Source organism: Parasteatoda tepidariorum, chromosome 9, assembly GCF_982258835.1.
Source record: "Parasteatoda tepidariorum strain Cologne lab strain chromosome 9, Ptep-v5.0, whole genome shotgun sequence".
NCBI lineage: Eukaryota > Metazoa > Arthropoda > Arachnida > Araneae > Theridiidae > Parasteatoda > Parasteatoda tepidariorum.
In genome coordinates this window covers 28,163,226-28,180,500 of record NC_141763.1, presented here as the reverse complement: position 1 = coordinate 28,180,500, position 17,275 = coordinate 28,163,226, and the positions used below count along the sequence as shown (strand labels likewise).

The 17,275-nt window shown below is 30.5% G+C and overlaps 1 long non-coding RNA gene across 1 annotated transcript; it reads right to left on the bottom strand.

The window, feature by feature from the left end:
- Positions 1–14,924: 14,924 nt before the first annotated feature.
- On the bottom strand, positions 14,925–17,260 carry LOC147803438 (uncharacterized). Its single transcript, XR_015429091.1, has 2 exons — positions 17,122–17,260; positions 14,925–15,153 (listed from the first exon to the last, which is right to left on the bottom strand). It is a non-coding gene; the product is annotated as an uncharacterized LOC147803438 (long non-coding RNA).
- Between the last annotated feature and the right edge of the window lie 15 nt (positions 17,261–17,275).

The window sequence follows — 17,275 nt, the reverse complement described above, 5'->3', positions numbered from 1 at the left end:
AATTTTACTTGGGCTAATGTTCTGTGAATCAGCTTTATCTGTGGATGAATGTATTGGTTAAGATCACATACATTTAAACTGCCAGGGCCATATTCAACTGGCAAACATCTTTGAAGAATGCATAGCAAAGTTGCTAAAAAAAGAAGTGTATTTATACACAACTTTATATACTAATAATATAAAAATATTGTAATCTTGTCTTGGCATTTAGCCAGATAACCAGAACTCATCCCATACAAATAAGAAAGAGTAGTCACAGTCAGATATCTGTTTAGAAGAGATTTGGGTCCGTTAACGAACTATTCACAAAATATCTTTTCATAAAAACGGACATTTCACAAAATAATTTATCCTTTACTCAGACCCTTCACAAATTCGTTTATCTTCATTATTGTTTTGTTAATCGAATAAGCCCTTCCCAGGGGGGGGGGAGAACGACAGATGTAATCTAAATAAATTTTGTCTTCGGCAGACACTTCTTCCTTTATTCGTCCGAAATGAATATTCTGCGTTCAGCAGTATAGGCAAAATACCAAATATTTGTATGTTGCATCTCTAATTTAGTAGCAGCAATTGCTGTTTATTTTTTAAATTTTAATTTTTTTAATTATAATTTTACAGTGTTGGACATAATCTTGTAAGTCTTTACAATTTAAAAACTCCTTGAAAAAGTTTTTTTTTTTTGTGCAATAACAGACCCTATTTGCACAAATTCACAAAAGCAGGACCCTGGTTGAAAGAATGTGACTTAACGTTTATTTTATATTCACAAATTACAAGTAATTTTTTTCCAATTTTACAAATACGGGCCTTTTACAGAATGTCTGGACAGATCCCTGACAGTACTTGAACAGATTTAGTACTATGATGCTGTAAAGAAAAATATTCAGTAGAGAGTGTTTTTTTTCTAATATTCTTATCTGTGCTACTTTACACAATGCAGAAAATTTTTTAGATGCAATAGAATATTTTATGACTAGTTCTCTCTCTCAATGATTCTGGTTCTACCCTTAAAGGACAGAGGGAAGATTGTTTAGAGCATTGTACCTGAATTATAAATACTCTTCCACTTTAAATGCCTTTGGTAAAATATACTAAATGAATAATGCTAATAACGCTAATGAATAATGCCAATTGCTATTTCTAAATAGCAATGGGTATATGTTCAACACTAAAAGAGATTATAAAAAATTTTAGATTGCACGGAGATTGATCTAATTCTATTCTTTATTAGCTTAAATGAGATCTAGACTTAACAGAAGCTAATATGAGTGTCTCAGTTAGTATCTTTCTCTTTTATTACTATAATGTTTTGATTATTCGGAGAATTGTATATTTTTAACAGTGGCATTATACCTTAATCGTTGTGAGTTTTTTTTCCCCAACTGTATTGTTATAGTATGGATTGTTTACTGTTAGTACAGCACTGTTTATAAATTATTACAGTATTAATAAAATGATTAAAGTCAGAATGAATTAAATGATCTTTTAATGTTTATCAGTATTTGTCTTTAATCACACCGTGGTTAAGGAAAAGACAGTGCCCTACCAGTTAGTATATTCCTCTTTTATTAATGATATATATTCTTTTACTTTGATTATTTCAAAAATATTTATTACTTTTGTTTTTATCAGTGGCATTTATTGCATTCTAGATAAAAACTAATTTAATGTTTGATCTAGATACTAATAAGTTTAGAAAATTAATTTATGATTTTATTTTTTATTCTTGTAAAAGGTTTAGAAAATAATATTCATTAAGGAACTGGTGATGTCGACAGAATTTAGATGATTAGATACTAAAAAACTGGGAACAGTACAATCAAACCTGAACAATGGACAAACACATCAACGTGTACTGGCTCATCATTAAAAGTCAGCGTGGGGATAACTTAACATGCACATTCCATGATCCATCATGGACTCGTGCCTTTAAGAAGCCTACGTGGCTGTCTCTAGGGTAAACGGTGACTCAACAGTGCACACACCAACTGAACAATTGGCTGTGGGGTCATTTATGTTGTGTAAGGAAAATATAATAAAATCTGTGCTGTGATGTAATGTCCTGTGATTGTCTTGTTCTTAAAGCCATTAGTCTTTATATGTAAACCCTGATTGATGCTGCAATAGAAATATTAAATAATATTAATCAGACACTTTCCCTCTCTTTCAGATGTAAGTAACCTGACTAAATTGGGGATCTGCAAAAAGAAAAAATCGAGCAACAAAGCTAATGTTGCAATAATTTACACTCCTTTTTTATGTCTTGATTTTAAAGTGACAGATGTGTCAAATCCCCGAGTATGAGTTTGAGTGATGCTTCCTCCCAAAAGAGTTGTGAGACCACTCTGAAAGTGTCGCAAGTATGCCATATGCGTGGAAAAAGATGGATATGCCAGATTTAATAATAATAAAAAAATTTCTGTTAATCTGTGCTTATAACTCTGAAAGTGTCGCAAGTATGCCATATGCGTGGAAAAAGATGGATATGCCAGATTTAATAATAATAAAAAAATTTCTGTTAATCTGTGCTTATAACTTAAAACTTATACTTCTGTGCTAAAAGTTCTTTCACTCTGTAATTCAAATTGATTCAAACTAATGTATGCAATCCTTTATTAGATTCACAATTTGAAGAGTTGTGCTTTTATCTATATACTTAACCATTGGTTGAAATCTTAACAAGGTATCTTGATTAAAATATTAATTTGAAGCAACTTGTTCTCTTCTAGCTTTTGCCTGGATTCTGCTGATGATTCATGTTTGTCCCGGGGAATGGTCTCACAGCATTGTCTGCTTAAAGCTTTTCTGTGAGATATATTTACCAGGACTTGATTTTCTACAATGGTTTATGCAGAGTCTCATTTAGTTTGAAGAATATCTCTGTACCGTAACAAGATAACATTTCAGTCATTGATTTTGCTATATGTATTAAATATAATTGTATATTTTTTAAATTCATAAAAATAATTAAGCTCTTTATTTTCCAGCACGGTTGTCAGTTATTAATATAACTGAAGTCTTTGATTGGATTCTGATCCACTGTAGAATTTTAAAGTAACATGATTTCTATTTTTTTATCTAGAAAAATGCTTTTATTTTACAGCTGACTAAGCAGACAATAGCATAGCTGCCAACTGTTCAGAATTTTTCGGATTTGTTCCTAACTTTTAAAACCAATCTGATATTTTTATAAAAATTCTGAATTTTCATAAAATTTTTGATTTTAAACCAATCCTTTTTTCTGATCGCCACAAGCATGCATCCTGTGATTATTGTGCTAAAGTAATTTTTAGTAGCTTTTTATTGGAAAATATTATTCCAATAGCTGTCTGTTGCTGATTATTTCACTAAATTATTATTTTTGGAAAAAAAAAATTTTTGTAGTATTTAAACACTTGCATCAGAAATATTTGTTTATGATGTAGATTATTATTTACCAGTGTTTTATAATTTGGAGATAAATAATTATATATTAATAGATAATGTTTGTTTTTAATATATTATACCGGTATTCCTAATTATAAAACATTAATATTATAAGTTTCCCACAAAAGATAGTGTTTATAGTTTTGTTTTACTAATTTACATATTTAAATGTATGTCTATTAATGTTATGATTTAATAATTAAATTTTTATCTTACTCTCGTAATTAGTGCGTATAATTTTGTCGCATATAGTGTTCCTCATTTTTGATTCATAAGGTTGGCAGCTATGCAATAGTTATAAAGAAAGACTTAGCTGCTCTTTTTCTCAGGATGATGCCACTGATAGTGGTCATAGACCTTATATGATTGCATCTGCAAGCACCTTCATAGAGTCAAGCTAGCTATCATACTCTGTCTATTGTGTAAGAACAAAAACAAATATACGTGCTTCAAATTCTCAGATCCAACTTGAATAATTTTTTCTTCTTCCTTTTTTATACTTTTTACATATGCTGTACTCTTACCACTAAAAATAAATATATTCAAAAGAAAATTTATCTCAATTATTTATTCTTTCTTGAAGATGTATATCAAGAGAAAGATACTATTTTATAGTACATATGTATCCAAGGTGCTACTACTATAACACTGCAACTATTTCAGTTTAAATGAATCTCAAGTTAGAATTTAATGCTACTATATTTAATTAAAATTTTGAAAATACGTCCAATAGTACGTTTAGAAGTTATTTGACTAAAATATTGATAAGTATTGTACAAGGGCTAGCTCTTGACCTGAGAAAAAAACAAGAGTTTCGGGAAACGAAAAGCGTTAGTTAACTTATTTTTAACGAACTGTAATTCAACTTTTTTTTATTTTCAACTAGCTAAATATCCACTCTTCGAACAGGATTAATAAAATCAAAAAAACAATAACTCGGTACTGAACAACCCAATGAAATCGTGGACAAAACAGAACGGTATATACTGACAAAATTAATAAGCAAAAACATAACAAAACCTGTTTTTTGTTGTTCAGCCCATTAAAATTGAGATTAACTGTATTCAACATTACTAGGCATAATATCGAAATTAACCATTAACTTGGAATTTTTGTAAATAAGTAATTTTTTTAATTTATATAATAGGAATTACCCATATTAATTAAGCATCATTTGCGAAAATAATAGTATGGCGCTTGTTTACGATTAATCTATACGAATAAGTACCTGAACTCCATAAATGTTGCTTTTTGTAACATAATGGCTTACTTTTTAGTATTTCAATATGCATCTATTACATTACTTAAATGAACTGAGCGTCAGCATTAACACTTTGACTCAGAATTTTCATTAAATATATTTTTTTTTCATTATTTCTTTGTATTTATTCATGTCAGGATAGGTGAGAAATAAATTTAGAAGTTTAATAATATTTGGTGAGATGAAATATAACGTGAAACACCATGTCTTTTCCTGCATAAAAAGTCAAATATTTCAAACGCGGTTCACTTCCAAACAATTTAACTAATATGCAGTTATTTAAATCTTAGCGAAACAGTTATTTATAATTGAAACTTCTTTAATTTACAAAATCATTAATACATTTTTGAATATGAATCAAAAAAAGATTTTTCCAAACTAATTATTTTGAATTTTATATTTCAGTAAAATATATAATTCCGTAATCTAACAAATATTTTTTATCAGCTGTTTGACTTTTTATTTTTAAAGAGAGAATACCAAAAAAATATATATATTCTTACTAGGAATTAAAAGGCCAAAGAAAAAGAAAAGAGGGACAGCTGTTAATAAAACTGAAGTAATTTTCTACGTTTTTCCTAAGCAAATTAGTACCACTTTCCCATTAATTTTGCCTTTCATTGCAAAAGAATTTTTTTTAAATTTTAATTACCGCTGTTTTTAAATTATTTACTTATACCGAAACACATTTTGACAGACGTGACAAATTAAATACGTGATTTCAGATAACTTCAGAGATAATTTGGTGACATAGTGCTACCACGTAAATTTTTTTTTTCATTGTTGTTGTTTACGTCGCACTAAAGCTGCTCAATGGGCTATTGGTAACGGTCTGGTAAACATTCCTGACAATCATCTGAAGACATGCCATCACAATTTTGAACTCTGCCGAGGTGAGGCTCCCTTCGCTTCGATAGACCGACGACATGCGCGTGAAGTCAAGTACTTACGTATAACATTTTAACGAGAAACAATACCTCACACCCTCGGTCCCTTCACAGATTGATCCAAGTAGTTTTTCACCCGCACGCTGACAGCAGCCAGTTATGCTCGACTTCGGTGATCTGCTGAGAACGTGTCAACAATCAGTCAATTGCGGAACTGTTGTTGATTGAAATTATGACGTAGCGAGGAAAAAAAAACTAAATAAAGTACAAGCAATAACTCTTTTTTATTGTTATTAAATAGAGCTATAAAGTATCAATGATGTTATCTTTAAGATTTTTGAGGAAACAACGGCTAAGGCTTAACCAGTCAACCCCGCTTAAAGGAATATCATCAGTTCCAGCCAAATCTATGCAATTGAGCGGGTTATTCGATTAAAAGGATAGTGCAATATTCTATCCTAAATTTCTGCGAAATTTTATTTTTAATGGTATTTAATGCAAATCATAGTGTTTTGATTAAATAAACTTAGTTTTATGATCAATAAACAATTTTGATTAATAGTATCTGTGTTAGTATCATAAAATATAAATGTCATTTAAAGTTATATAAAAAGAAATCAATATTAGTGAATAGTATAATATATAGGTACTAAAATATTATTTGATCCCTTCCGAAAAAATCTATAATTGAAGACTATTTTTATACCCGTTTAATTCGTCAATTTATCAAAATTAGATTTTCCCTTTCAGTTTCTATTAAGACTTTCATGAATAATTGCGTATTCCTCTCAAACGTATAGTCAGATTATTTATTTAAAAATTTTTTTTCTAACCTCGTCTTGAGAATTTCCAAATTAATGAGCTGTTTTAGTTTGGAATTTTTTTTAATATATCGTTTCCCAGATTCATTGCCCCCCCCCCTCTATTAATTCAAATCCATCCTTTTCTTGCTGAACTTGCAATCATTCTCAGAGTTATTCTCTGGATTAAGCAATAATTATTCTTACTTAAGAGAAAGACACACTGTATACTGATTTGTTACGTTTTTGAAATTTTTTCTTATGAAAGCTAATAGCGCACCAGGAGGGGATCACAAATCTTGACTACAAAACAAATCACTCTGTACCTTTTTAAAATTCTAAATGATGTGTAAGTAAGTACAATTTGTCTAAAGTAAGAACTCCCCTATTCGTCTGGACCTGTGGGGATGACTATGGTAACAAGGTATAACTATTTCAAATAGGGGTGTGGGTCACTATTTAGGATATATTTTGTCTCGGGTGGGGGAGAGAAAGGGAATCATTTTTCTTCATATTGCTCTAAAGCAGTGTTTCCCAAAGTGTGGTACGCGTACCCCCAGGGGTACGGGAACAGTTTAGCGAGGGTACGCGTCCTTATGCGAAATATCTTGCAATAAACGAAAATTTCAAACAAACTTATTTAAAAACAAAGCTAGCCATGAAAATTTACGATTACGTATTTTTCTATTTGCTATTTTTTGCGGAGTTTGCAGTTGATAATTAGTGGTGTCAACAGCCAGTTGTGATTTTTAACTTTTGTGCAATTTTTTTTATAGTAAAAAATACACTCATTTTTTTATTAGTGGTACACAGCATTACGAAAAATTTAGAAAGGGTACACAAAAGTCATAAGTTTGGGAAACACTGCCCTAAAGTAAAGAGAAGCTACCCTCCCTGAAATTCGCTATTCTTGTTTCCTTAGCAGCAGACGGCCTCAGATTTAGTGGCGGGGGGAGTTCTTACCGTAAAGAAACTATAATTCAAAGAGGGGTAAAACACTCGTCGCTCACTTCAATGTATAACTAGCAGCAAGATTAGATTTTTTTTTTCAATTTTACCCCTAACACCTGTTTAGACCAACTAATGAACAGGACCCTTTTGAAGTGACCACCTATTGTATCCTTATCTTAACTGAAAAACGAAAATTTCATTTTAGTTAGTGAAGCATTTCTCCAAAATAAACAAATTTTTTTCATTTCAGTACCTCTTCTTCATGCAATTAGGCGGGGACAAAAAACAAAGAATGTCAGTTTAAACGGGGAAGTTTAACATTAGTTGCATACAAAATGATTTGGTTCCATTCGTGTAAGCTTGTTATTCGATTATCCGACATGTAATTAAGTGGACATGACGCAAGAAAGTTCCAATCCGTTTTTCGCTCGAACGGTTTGTAATATAATGTTTTAATGTGAACAGTAACCTTCGTGCGACGAACTATTAGTATGCCAAATTTCATTGCTCTCTGTCGGATGGTTTAGTCCAGGGGTGGCAAAACTTTATGTCTCAACGTGCAATTTTTTCTAAAAAAATGTTTAATGAACTAATTAATTTATAGTTTGTCTAAAGTAAAAACTCGCCTAGCCATTTGTCAAGACCCTTGGCGGTGACTATGGTAACGAGGTCTAACTATTTCAAGGGATGTGGGGTCATTGCTTAGGACAGATTTTGGCTAAGATTCAGCGAGAGTAAGAGGACTTTTTTTCCAGTCTATTGTGTTAGCCCTAGAGTGAAGAGAAGCTACCTTCCCTCCCCCCCAATGCCCTCCTGTGTTAACATTGTTCGTCAATTCGGACATTAACAGGGCAGATTTGTTGGCCTCTCTTACAAGGGCACCATATTAGGTGGGCCAACGTTGCTCCCACAGTAAGGACAGATAGTACAGAGAAGAAAAGAACATCCATGCCTTGCCCGGGATTCGATCCCAGAACCTTTCTGGTGCAAAGGCAGTTCCCTAACCCCTCCACAGGCAGGTCGGCTAGCTACCTTCCCTGGAATACGCTATTCTTGTATCCATAGCAGCAGACGGCCTCAGACCATGTGGCGGGGGGAGTTCTTAGCTTAGACAAACTATAAATACTCTGTTAAATTCTGCATCCATTTATAATTGCATTCATGTTTTTAAAATATAGGAAAAAACAAGTGAGTGCGAGCGAAAAGGACACATAGCCTCTAACATAATTGGATATAAATAGGAGAACAGATTTTAAATTATCTTAAGTTAAAGCTAGACGCCCGGTGGCTGAGTGGTAGTGCTTTGCGCTCCCGTGCCACCGGTCCTGGGTTCGATCCTCAGGCCGGGCAAGGTTGACTCAGCCTTTCATCCCTTAAGTGGGTAGACAAATGAGTACCAAGCATGCTTGGGAACTAAACACTTGGGGTTCCGCGTTCGGCTGACCACCTAACTGGAACATCTGCTCCTGTACCCCAGAGCCCAATGTCAAGAAAACTGAGATGGGCCCAGTAGGCCTTGGCCCCCTAGGGGCTGTCGCGCCACTGAGTTTAGTTTAAGTTAAAGCTACATTTTTTTCCTTCGGCGTAATTTAGTTAAGCTAAGATTATAAGAAGTAAAATTATGACCGCGGCAGTACCTATAGAGTGGGGGGAGTCCCTCCCCCCTTCCTATATATGTGTGTGTGTAACATAAAGCGCTTCAACTAATCTTTTTATGTTATTCCTTTGTCGAAGTCTTTTTCTTAATTTACTATTCTAAACTAAACGCTCTTGCACTTTAATATTCACATCCTGTCTTGTAATCTACTTTTGGTTACTCGAGTAACAGTTTTGATTTTTCCCCTTATTTGAACTGTGAGAAAGACTTTTTCACTCGCCTTATTTAAAATATAGATTTTGTTTTATAACCATCGTTGAACAGCCGACCCAATTTTAGGTTTACGACTCCTAATGTTCAACTCTGTAACCTTGTAATTTTGAACAAATTCAGAAGCCAAGGAAATTTTTGTTTCAGTACCCTCAGAGGTATTGATTTGTTATAGGAACATGGACGACTTTGCAACTCGATAGATTTAACTTGCATCAGTCACCATTTACTACACGGGCAGTCTTCGGCCGGCTGTGGATGAACCCACGAACTCTTGGGCATGGGTTCAGTGCCCTACTATCCAGGCCTATAATAGATAGATTTTATTTTATTTTATATCCGTCGTAGAACAGCTGATCCAATTTTTGGGTTTACGACCACTAATGTTCAACTCCGTAGTTTTGTAATTTTATAATTAAAAACTGAAAAGTTCCGCCCCTTGTTTACGTTGCTGATCAACCCTCATGGTTGTTTCTCATTAATCATTGCGGATTAAGAGAAAAAAACCGTTTATTTCCTTAAATTACGATCGAATTGCTATTTACATTTTGAAGATGACTAAATTTAGACAAAACAATAAAATTGGTACCAATCAATAAAATTGGAACATCCTATAGAGTTAATACTCAGTGAAGATGGAACCAAGGGAAAGAGTATTCGCCTCCGAATGAGGTGAACCAGATTCGAATCCCAATAATGGCTGGTCGATACGAATTCCGCACCCGGCTTGCACCTACTACAGTGCTGATGCAAAATATCCTCCACGGTAGACGGATTTCGTGGTTTTTTTCTTCGTGTAACGCAAACGCGGGTTAGTTTCAATAAAAAAAATTTCCCAACACTTGATCCAAGAGTTCCCTTGTCTTCTGGATTGGGTACAAAATTACAAGGCGACGTTGTTGAACATTGGTAACAGTAAACCCAAAATTGGGTCGGCTGTTGAACGACGATTATGAAATAAAATAAAAACCACGCGCTCCAATCACAATATTTTTCAGTAATATCCCGATTTTTTTTTTTTTTTTTTGAGAGTCAGATTTAAAGCTCTTAAATATCATTACTTAAACTGCATAACATATTTGAGTTTGGATGGAGTTGGATGACTGCATTCAAATCATCCTATTACAATCATTGTTGTCGAAACTGGTTGTCGTAATAATTTCATTTAAAAACAATAAAAGGTTTCAACTTAAACAGGGCATTTCATAAAGTTCAACCTTAATGTATATTTTTAAAATCCTTGATGAAATTTAAGTAAAAAAACGAGTACACACATTAAGGGTCATAAATTAATATTTAGGCAAGGAAAAAAAAATCAAAATTTAATGAATCACGACTGATGAAGGTGGGATTGACTAAAAACTTGTGATTACTAGAGAAAACAAAACTTAGAAGGCGATTAAAACTTAACACGTTCGTGTGTCATCGGCCATTCAAACTGGTTTTCTATTTTTCATACCGCCTATTTACCAATTAATTTAACTGATACGATGAAGTTGTCATTTTTTCTCCTCTATGAAATATCAATTTGCAGCTTTCACAACGTGTTAGCTGTAATTACAGAACACCCTGTATGATATACAGTATTTTACGTGATTATTAATTAGGTAATTTTCACAATCAAATTTAAATTTTAATAAGATAAATAGCTTTTCTAATACCTAAAATTTAAAAATATCATTTTTTAACTTCTTGTAATTACTACGTCTCTTCAAAATTATGTTGAAAAATTATGATGTTAAGAATGATATAAAATGTTTCATACCTTTTAAAATACACTTCTTTTTATAATCATTAATGAATAAAATACAAATAATCTTTAATTCTTAAAGGAACTTCAACATTAGTTTTGGACAAATAAATTTTACTGTAATGTGAAAATATTTTTAAATTCTTGAATTTAACTTCATAGATACGACGGAAATGCGAATTGCCATAGCATTTGTGCTCATATTTTCGACCGCTCTTTAGAATGAGCTATTGTAAAAAGTTGCATAGATTTTACGAAAAAAAGAACAACTTAGTGTTCAAACGATATTGAGGAGCATTTAGAATGTCGAAGGCACTCTGGAAAAAAAAAAAGTAAATAAATAAAATTCTGCTGCTTTTATCCTTGTGTTTCATACTAGGTTTATCAGGCATGTTGCAAATATTGATGAGCTTTCTTTAATATCATTGATGTTTGGAACAGTGTAGTCGATTCTGGTAATGCTGTCATTAAACTATAACTGAAATTTCATCTAGAAAGAGTCAGTCCAGTTTGAGCTTTATCCTAAGCACACTTCTCTTCAAATACAATTAATCCATATATAAAACGTAGCAAATCAAAATTGAAACATTATTTATTGATTACCAGTTAACCTCACTATTTTCCTTAGTAATTGTAAGAGTTTAATTAGAATTATTTGGTGCGTATAAGAGTAAAGTAAAGTTATTTGTGTATTGTAATTGATAGAATGAAATATTTGGTATATGTACTAGTAATTGGATATAGTCATGATTAAAAATAGTAAGATGATTGAAATGTCATAATAAATATAATTAAGGCCGAAATGTATAAAAGGTAAATTAATTAAATTGAAGGGGAATGTGATCGTTAAGGAAAGTGGTAGTACAATGCTAATGTGGGATAACAATAACCCAATAGGTTCAAAGGGTCACAAAGTGTGAGGTTTGAACAAATTGGATGATTTGGTATCACCAAATTTAGAATAAGGGTGAAAACTAAGAAAATTAAAGATTAATGATAAATACGATAAAGTCATGCTATATCCAAACAATATATGATTTAATACAGTAAGCTGATGTTTCCAATAAGAAAAACTAATGAATTCACATATATGCATGCCCATAACAATAATTGAAAGGTACTCACCCTGTACACACAGGACATGATAAATCATGAAAATAGAGGCAAATAAATTCTCCAGCACAAGATTAAATTATTAACATATCATTTTATTTAGAACATACATCTTTCACCACATCTACCAACACAAGAAAGGCATTTTATTGAAATGGGTGACGGGAGAATTAAAACACAGAAGGCGTTATAGATAAATGTTAATTATAAAAGAACGAGTAATTTAGAGGTTAAAATAAATATGGAAAGAAAGCTTCAATTCGAGAAGGTTTTTCTTATGTTAAAGAAATTTAAAGGTATAAAATTTTGATTTTAAATTTACAGAATTTGATTAGAGATATGGATTTAATTTAAGATAAAGGTTAAGAAAAAAAATAAAAAGAAATCCCTCGATACCGACCGAAGTCCGCATCTCGGAAAAAAAGGAACCCGCAAGAAGGAAAAACCAACCGAGAATCTTTTCAAAAAGTGACTTAAAAATTCCTTAACTGGGGTAGACCAGAAAAACTACGACCAATTAAAATTAAAGAGGCGGAGAGTTTGAAATTTAAAGTAAAGGGATTGGCTAGTTAGCCCCCCTAAAATTAAAAGAGGAAAAAGAAAGGCGTGAATAGAGGGGTTGGTTGACTTTCCCCACAGGAAGTGCGATGACCGCAACGACCATGAGAAAGGTCACCAAGAAAGTTAAAAAGATTGCTAAAATAAAAAAAAAGGAATAACGTTTAAAGAAAAATTAAAGCATAGGTAAAATTAGATATTAATTTGTCACTTTACATTAAGTGTAAATGTGACAATAGACCAGAAAAACTACGACCAATTAAAATTAAAGAGGCGGAGAGTTTGAAATTTAAAGTAAAGGGATTGGCTAGTTAGCCCCCCTAAAATTAAAAGAGGAAAAAGAAAGGCGTGAATAGAGGGGTTGGTTGACTTTCCCCACAGGAAGTGCGATGACCGCAACGACCATGAGAAAGGTCACCAAGAAAGTTAAAAAGATTGCTAAAATAAAAAAAAAGGAATAACGTTTAAAGAAAAATTAAAGCATAGGTAAAATTAGATATTAATTTGTCACTTTACATTAAGTGTAAATGTGACAGTAATAAGCAATGAAAACTCACCACTCATGCTCTAAGGCAGTGTTTCTTAACCTTTTTGGTATAATAGACCCCCTTTAAAAATTTTTAAGAAGTCATGGACCACCCCCCTGTGAAACAAATAATTGCAAAATCCATCCATTATTAGAAAACATTTCATTTTATCATTTTAATAGTATAAAAAATTTTTATAATTAAAATTTTTAATCTGATGGTTGCTGCTGCTTTTCCTTAATTAATAAATTTAACTGGGGGATGGTTTTTGACAAAGCAACATGTATATCATGTTCAACATTCAATCGATTTCGATGTTATATTTTTATTGTCACAAGTGTGGAAAATCCCGCTTCGCAAAGATACACTGTAGCAAACGGAATTATAGCTGCCATAGTTCGCTTTACAAGCAATGGGTAGGCTTCCAAACGTTTTCAAAATTAGGAGTAGACAGTGGACCCCCAAAATATAACTCATGGACCCCTTAGGGGTTCATGAACCACAGGTTAAGAAACCCTGCTCTAAGGAAAATCTTTTTCAATGGTGCATTAGAGTTCAAACAGCGATTTTACAAATAAACAATTAAAAAAAAAAATGAACTGTTAAATTAATGGGGTATGCCTTTTTATTCTATGCATGAATCATGGGGATAAGTATAGGCTTACTGTTTGCGGGTTGCAGCCCAAGGATAGTCAAAGGGTCATCTAAGAAATGACAAAAATAAATAAAATAAAAAAAGCTATATTCAATAATTTTTTTGAAAAAAATGTCAAAACTCCAAAACTGCTAAACAGTATGAGAAAGAGCCTTAGTGCAGATTATACATAAAAGGCCAATTCTATACATGCAAATAAAATAAAAATTATATATATATATATTTTTTTCATGAGTAAAAAATTAACTAAATATTTAACAAATCTCATTTTCTGTATTAAATTTATGAAAATTTATTTTAGCCATGATAAAAAAATGAAAAAAAAAATTATATATGTGTAACATGTTATGAAAAAATGAAACTTTACTTTACTTGTAGCTTTTTTTTAAGACTATGTACAAAAGCAGCTTCTTTTTTATATTAGGTTTTATTTCATACCAAACTTTGAGTACATTAACATTGATACAAATGGTAAATAAATTAAGAATTAAAAATACTTTTTATGACCATTTAAACTGTAGTTGATTTAGACTAAGAAGAAATAATACACTTCTCCATTTGATTACAAAACAAGAAATTATTATTTTAGGCTATAAAGTAGCAGTAACCATGTAAGCATAAACAAATACTGTTAATTCAAATAATAAAAAACAATTTAATTCTATTTACTTAAGCTGATTTGAAATGAGATCCACAATCCCTTAAGATGTTCTTTGGTCTCTTTATGTTTCTAAACAAAGCATAAAAAATAAATGCCCTTTTAACATAAAACGATAGTTGTACTGTAAAAAAAATTTCTTCCTTCATGTTTCAGCATTCATACATAACTTTTTCAGAAAAAAAAAATCTATCTATATATATATATATATATGCTAGCAACATTTAGACCAATTTAAATTAGATATTCATTCAACACAAAACAATCCTATAAAAAATTTTAAAAAAAACTTTGATGAAATAAAAATTAGAGTAAATTATTTACACTTTTTAATATTGTGTTCAATAAACAAATTTTGTGTATTATAAAATCATATTATGATTGTGAGAAATAGAGACACTTTTTTGAAAAGCCACACAATCTCCGATACACAAAAAAATATATGAAAACAGACACGAAAGCCACACATCAATTAAAACGAAAATGTATTAAAATTCATCTGAAAGTAAGATCCAGTCAGTGGTGTTACATCCTTTAGAACTGCTCTTAGAAGATATTAGAGGGTATGTTGTAATTTTGCAGTACAGCCAATGGTGGATACGATGTATTTTAGATGTAAATATAAACTACGAAGAAGTTAAGATACGTTTTCTACAGCCTCATGGACCCTCACTGTCATACTCGTACCCACAGAAGCCTTTGATATTAAAAGTAAATAAATCACAGATCATTTAGAAGGTTGAAGTACTAACAACAACAGGTTAAGATTTTTTTATACCGTCTAATGAGATAAAAAAAATTAACAAAAAAATAGCACTACATCATTCCTAACTATTTCATAAAATTTTATAATGCTTATATGTTTAAAAAATTACTAATTCTGTTCATAACATATTGTAACAGAGTTAATAATCATAATTTAAAAAAATTTTTTTTATGAAATAAATGTTATTCATATCTTGTAACTATTTCACATATTTTTTGCATATCAAAAGGTAAACCATTTTTTAATAAGAAAAATATAATACACTTGCTAAAAATAAAAATGTTATTTTCGATACATTTTAGGAGACAAAAGTATGGGATAAATACTACTTTTGGTATGAATGATCATTGATTTATATATTGGTTTAAGAATTTTAGGCTTTTTACTCAGTTTTCCATGTATATTGTATGAAATGTCTTAAAGGGGAAAAAAACTTGTACAGCATACCACTTTCAATTAATAAAAATTTTGGTTTGCAATAATTAATGTTTTTTTTTTTTTTAAATATCAATTTCTATGCTACAAATTTGAAAGGTGTAGAAGAATGTTGTAGTTAAAAAAAAATATTTCTTTCATAATTCTTTGAGACCACATATCACAGGTCAAATCAGGTTGCTTTGAAAGTTGACCTAGCCTCAGAAAGTCATATAAGGCATCAAATGAAAGGTTTATTGCAATGGTGTTTCAAATCTTTTTTTAAACACCATTTACTTTCTTCTAAAGTAAAAAAAAAGTAACTTATAAAATAAAAGTTCTTAAAGTAACTTTTTTTAAGTAAAAAAAAAATACAGTTATTTATATGTATGCAAGTTAGTGGTTTTTTCAGTGAAAATTTTATTTTTTCAAGTGTTTATAACTTGGACAAATTTCAAATTAAAAACTGTTCGAATTGTTTACTTTATCATGTGTGCATGTTCCACCAAATTTCATTAAAATAGTAGGGGGGTCAGTTCAAAAGTGATTGATATATTGTTTAATGACTCATTATGAAATTTTTCCTTTGCTAATATTTCTTTCTACTTATTATATAAATATAATTCAAATTTTAAAGGATCTTTTTGATTGATAGTTTCTAAATCAAAAAATAAAAAATTTTACTCTTATATGCTTCAAATATAGATTTTTATATATTTATTATTTGATTGTTACAAAATTGTTTTTCTAATAAAGCAGTGGTAAGTTTAAAAAAAGCAACATTTTTATACTGCCACTTGATGCACATTTGACCTAACTCTTAATACACAGCAGTAAATAATATGTAATCAAAAATCTAATCTATCATCATGAAAGTAAGTAGTCAACTATTCGAAAATAAATTTCATGTAACATGAATTTTTTTCATTTCCAATATTATTGTTATTTCCACAGAATTTTTATCATTTCAATATTATTGCTTATCATGATGTGCTTAGATTCACAAATATATTATTACTTTTAATTACTTCCAAATAAATATATAATAATTGATAACCACATAAAAATTTTACCGATAATTTTTCTCTTGCCATAGTTTTATTAACTAGCGATAATTTTATTTTATTAAAACTGCGGGTTACAAATTCATTTATAAAATGTTAGAAGTAGAAACACTTTTAATGTCGAATAAACATAATATATAAACACTTAAACATCAATTTGAACTTTACTCCAGAATTATTTTTTATGTTACAATTATAATGCTTAATAATTAAGTACAAATGTTAGGAAATATGCATAGGATGATTAGACATTACATGGCATAATTATTCTTTTAATTTAGATCCGAATTTTCTTTTCCTTACAACAGAATGTAAGAAAATTATATAAATATTGCAGCTAAGCTTTTATAAGAGAATACTTAATTTAAAAGTATTAAGAGCAAAGTATTAAGAACATACTCTTAATATCAAAATGACATACTTTTATTTAAAAACAAATAATAAACATAGCAAAGAAAACATTCATTTTTATTGTTACATTTATAAATATCTAAAAATTCGAAAACATTTTCGCCTAATTTCTTTTTTAAACACAAATCTCCTCTTTTCCAGTGTCTGTTTACGAAATAAATGTA